We start from the raw sequence: 5,269 nt of genomic DNA on the forward strand, positions 1-5,269 counted from the left end.
GGGGAGGGGGGAGTGGGGGACGTGGGAGCTGAGTGGGGAGGGTGGAGTGGGTGACGTGGGAGCTGAGTGGGGAGGGTGGAGTGGGGATGTGGGAGCTGAGGGGGGAGGGGGGAGTGGGGGATGTGGGAGCTGAATGGGGAGGGTGGAGTGGGGGATGTGGGAGCTGAGGGGAGAGGGTGGAGTTGGGGACGTGGGAGATGAACTGAGGGGTGGTGGTGGAGTGGGAGATGAGGGAGCTGAGGGGGGAGGGTGGAGTGGCTCAAACACCATCAAAACAGAGCCCGAGAATGCCACTCCTGGGACCTCCCTCCAGTCACAGCACCCATGTTCCCTGCCAGGGGAAACTCTGGCCGGCATCCTGGGCAGGGAGACCCCCATATGTCCCAGTGGGAGGCTGTGCCCGTCACCTGGCATGTGCGCTCTGCATCCTCACAGTGACCGCTGGGAAAAGGCAGTCCAGCTCCATGTCCACCACTCCACTCTCCCCCCTCAGCCCAGCTCCATGTCCCCCACTGCCCCCTCAGCCCAGCTCCATGTCCCCCTACTCCACCCTCCCCCCTCAGCTCACCTCCCACATCCCCCCACTCTACCCTCCCCCCTCAGCCCAGCTCCATGTCCCCCACTCCACCCTCCCCCCTCAGCTCTCCTCCCACATCCCCCCACTCCACCCCTGCCCCTCAGGGCTCTGTCAGATGCACTACCTGGCCACATCCCTCCTCTGGGCTCAGAGTTCTCCTGTGCAAATGGAACCAGAGTTTTTCCCCACAACTTTTTCCAAGCGCTGTGATTGAAACCCACATAAAATGCAATGATAAGAGCTGTTGTCGAGTGGTCAGACGGCAGCATGTGTAAGATCAGCGCCGGGCTCTGGGGATGAACAATGAACAGTTGCCTTATTCTGTGCCAGGCACTGGATGGACTTGGTGTCCAGAGTGTCCCTGCTCAGGGCTGGCCAGGAATCAGCACTTTCTGTCCCTTCAGGGGATGGACCGGCCTCTGGGAGGCCACCGAGGAAACCTGCATCAGCCAGGCGAGCTTAGGAGCACCTGCCACTCCCCAGCCAGTCACTGCCCGGGGGCTCAGCTCCTAGGTGTGAGTTTGTCCCAGGCTCCAGAGAGATGGGGACCCCAACCACACCTGGGGACAGGGCCAACTGGCCAAGAGACCAATGGGTTGCCAGTGTGGCCACTCCATGTAAAGCAACGATCTCTCTGAAATTGCCCATCCGGGAAACACCGGGATACTGGCCTCTCCTTCCTTCTCCCGTCCTGGGATTTAAGCAGTTAGAACCCACCCCCTCTGCCCAGGAAGCCAAGGCAGCACCTCAGAGCTGGATCCGGAGCCAGGGCCAGAGCCACTCCATCCATGGGGAGCTGGGCCTCCTCCGCACCCCCCGCCATGCTGAGTCAGGCTTCGAAACGCAGTCATCATCGGGAAGTGATTCTTGTAGCTTCATCCCCCTGTGTTATTTTTCTACCTTGGCTCGCTTAAAAATTTCAATCTGGCTCTGGGAGGAGACTCAGCATTTCCTTTATCCCCTTTTACTGTGGATGCTGGGAAAGGAGTAGAAGAAGCTGGGCGCCGCAGTGTGTGTGCGTCACTGTTGCCCTTACCCCCGAGGGAGGGGCTGGCAAGGAGAACCTGGGACCTCCCCTCCCGTCCCACACCCGTTCTCTCCCTGGGCCCTCACTGGTGAGCCCACCAGATGCAGAGGCACCTTCTCTCCCGGACACTGCAGCCAGATAGAGGCAGCTACAGCCACAGCACAGGGGCAGTGGCAGGGTTCAGTGTGGCCTGCAGGTGCTGCCTGGAGCTCTCCAGTTTGACATGGCTACCCCTGAGGGGGCTGACGAGTGTGGGGGCCAGCATGCTGCCTCATCAGGCATCCCCTCCCTGGCACCCATAGGGCAGAAGTCCTGGAGTGGGGCCATTAAGCCCCACAGATTGTTTTCTCCTTGTTGTGAAGGGCAGGGCTTGGATTTCACAAGGCAAATGGTGAGCCAAGTCCAGTTCCAGTGCGCTGGGTCCCCAGTGGCAGAAAGGATCCACCCCCACCCCACCCCCATCACCCTGACGGTGGGTTGCCTACGCTGAGAGCAGCCAGCACCCAAGACAGGCTTCCCTTGCTCCTCTGCTCATCCTCTTTAAGAATCACTCAGGGCCCGGTGCAGTGGCTCACGCCTGTAATCTCAGTACTCTGGGAGGCCGAGGTGGGCGGATCACCTGAGGTCAGGAGTTCGAGACCAGCCTGGCCAATGTGGTGAAACCCCATCTCTACTAAAAATACTAAAGTTAGCTGGGCGAGGTGGTACACGCCTGTAATCCCAGCTACTTGGGAGGCTGAAGCAAGAGAATTACTTGAACCTGGGTGGTAGAGGTTGCAGTGAGCCGAGATTGCACTATTGCACTCCAGCCTGGGCAACAAGAGCAAAATGCCATCTCAAAAAAAAGAAGCACCCAGGACACCAGTGTGGGCTAAGAAATGCTCCTGGTATCAACAGACCTGCAGCAGATGATGAACACAAAGCCGCGATCAGGGAGGTGGCCGAGGGAGTGAGGCCCCCATGTGGCCCCCAGAGCTAGCTCTGTCCCAGGCCCCTGGGGTGTCATGCTGTGACCTCCTGTGCCACATGGGAGGGGCCCCCCAGGGGACTTGTTTCCTTGGGAACCTCAGCCTTGGGCCTGAGTGGGGAAATGTCGGAAGCCTCTGGCCAAGGCCCGGAGTGAGGCACCAGAACAGTCCTGCCCATTCCCCTGGGAGCAGGCACAGTGAACGCTGCAAAGCGGGGGCACTGGGCATGTCCAGGCTGGAAAGAGAAAAGCAAAAGTGCCCCTGGGTACCTTGCACCCCACAGTCTAACCCCTCTCCCCCAGGGGCTACGGGCCACACTCTCAGCCTCTGTTTGAAGTGGGCCCCGACTGGACATTATCATCTCAGGACATGAGCCCAGGTCACCCAGCACCACTATGCAGCTCTCCAAGTTCTCCTGGCCACCCCACCCTCTGTCAGGATGCTGGGCCTTGCTCTGCAAACTATGCCTTGGAGTATCTGCTTTCCAGAGCGGCAGGAGGCCCACCTGGTGTGGGGTGGGGCATCTGCCTGTGCGAAGTGCGGCCTTTTCCCAGCAGCTCGCTGGGTACATGAGTGGGCACCAGAACATAAGCAGCCTGGCTAACGGGTGGAGTGGGCCTGGTGGTATCCATGTGTGTGTATGTGTGTGCATGTGTGTGTGCACACCTGCACATACACCTTCAGATGTGCTTCCCCTGTCTAGACCCATCAAAGCTGCTTGCCAGGGCTGGAACACACTGTCCGGCCTAGTTCTGGTCTCTCCCTGGCTTCTCTTGATCAACTTCCTGTAATGGAAGGAACTCTGACACACTTCACAAAAGGGGTGTAAAATTAGGTTTAAAGGGAAAAAGAACTACAGCCTGGCCTGGAATTCACTCTCCGCCCTGTGGTTCCACTGTGAAATCCACGTGCCTTTCAGGACTTGGGGTGAGGTATTGAGGCCTGCGGTTTTTATCAGGGAGCGTTCTCCGGCACCTGGTGTTCTCTCACTCTCTGCCTCTCCATGTCTTTGGCACGTATTTTCCACATGAGTCATTGGCCTTTCATCCTTTCATCTCATGATTTGGGTCATCTGTGCAATTTTTTTTTTTTTTTTTTTGAGACAGGGTCTCACTCTGTCGCCCAGGCTGGAGTGCAGTGGCGCAATCTCATCTCACTGCAACCTCCACCTCCCAGGCTCAAGCAATTCTCCTGCCTCAGCCTCCGGAGTAGCTGGGATTACAGGCACACGCCACCACACCCGGCTAATTTTTGTGTTTTTAGTAGAGATGGAGTTTCACCACATTCGCCAGCCTGGTCTCAAACTCCTGGCTTCAAGTGGTCCTTCCGCCTCAGCCTCCCCGAGTGCTGGAATGACAGGCGTGAGCCACCACACTGGCCATATGTGCTGTTTCTTAGTTTGCATTTTCTTTTTAGTTAGTTAAACTTATTTCTTAAATAAGCTTATTTTAAACTGAAACTCGATGTCCTTGCAGTAAAGAGCCAGCATTACTTGTCATCAATAAGAGGGAACTGGAGGCAGGCATGGAGGCTCACACCTGTAACCCAGCTGCATGCGAGGCTGAGGCAGGAGGATCACTTGAACCCGAGAGTTCAGGTTCAACCTGGGCAACATAGCAAGACCTTCATCTCCTAAAAAAATAAAAAGTAACTGGAAAAATAAGTGGACAGATACTAACCTCAAGGCCGGTCTCAAGTGTGGCCAGGGGTGCACAGCACAGGCCATACTCTGAACATCCCTGGACGAACCGCAGCTGTATCTGAGGATTCAAGAGTGTACCCCCTGCCCCTCCCTGCTCTGGTCTCCCCCAGTTCCTTTAGTTCACTGCCTTCCATGTTGTCAAGGGCTGAGGAGTCCCTCCCGGTCCCTGCTCAGGTGAACACAGGAGATGGAAGCCCAGGGTGGGGTGGGCCAGCCCATCTTCCCCTCAACTGGCTGGGCAGGGAGGGGCTTTCCTGGGAAGGCAAGTGCCCAGGAGCTGGGCTGGCCTTCAAGTGTTGAAGATTTAAACTAGAAGTCATGAGGGCGTTTTTCCCCAGAAATTGTCATGGAAGTGGGCACTGAATAGCAACATGGAGAGGACTGGCTCTGCGGGGGAGTGGCCTGCCCAGCTCTTTGCTCCTTATAATTGTGTGACTTTACGCACATCATTTAGAAGATGCAGATGGTAGAGGTGGTGGAAATGGAAAGTGTGACTCTCTCCCTGCTGTTGCCCATCACCAAGATGACCACTGCAGATAGTGTGGGTGACCAGTCCAGACCTGGGACACAGCCACACATTGGCCCCTGAGGCAGCTAAAGTCCCCAACAGGTGGGGAGATGCAGCATTGCTCTGAGGAAGCAGCAGGAGTGAGGACAGGGGCTGCCACACTCCCAGAAGCAGGAGGGAAACAGGCAGGCAGGTGTGCCTGGGGCCAGGTTTGCAGGAGAGACGCAGGCAGGTGTGCCCAGGGCCAGGCTTGTGGGAGGAGAGGCAGGCAGGTGTGCCCAGGGCCAGGTGTGTGGAAGGAGAGGCAGGCAGGTGTGCCTGGGACCAAGTTGTGGGAGGAGAGGCAGGCAGGTGTGCCCGGGGCCAGGTTTGTGGGAGGAGGGGCAGGCAGGTGTGCCCCGGGCCAGGTGTGTGGGAGGAGAGGAAGGTAGTTGTGCCCGGGGCCAGGTGTGTGGGAGGAGAGTCAGGCAGGTGTGCCCAGGGCCAG

The 5,269-nt window shown here is 57.8% G+C and overlaps 1 protein-coding gene across 5 annotated transcripts in view; it reads left to right on the forward strand.

The window, feature by feature from the left end:
- Positions 1–5,269, forward strand: part of KCNAB2 (potassium voltage-gated channel subfamily A regulatory beta subunit 2) — a 105,740-nt gene that overhangs the window by 12,782 nt on the left and 87,689 nt on the right. The window lies entirely within an intron of this gene.

Source organism: Sapajus apella, unplaced genomic scaffold, assembly GCF_009761245.1.
Source record: "Sapajus apella isolate SASKATOON/1434 unplaced genomic scaffold, GSC_monkey_1.0 scaffold43, whole genome shotgun sequence".
NCBI lineage: Eukaryota > Metazoa > Chordata > Mammalia > Primates > Cebidae > Sapajus > Sapajus apella.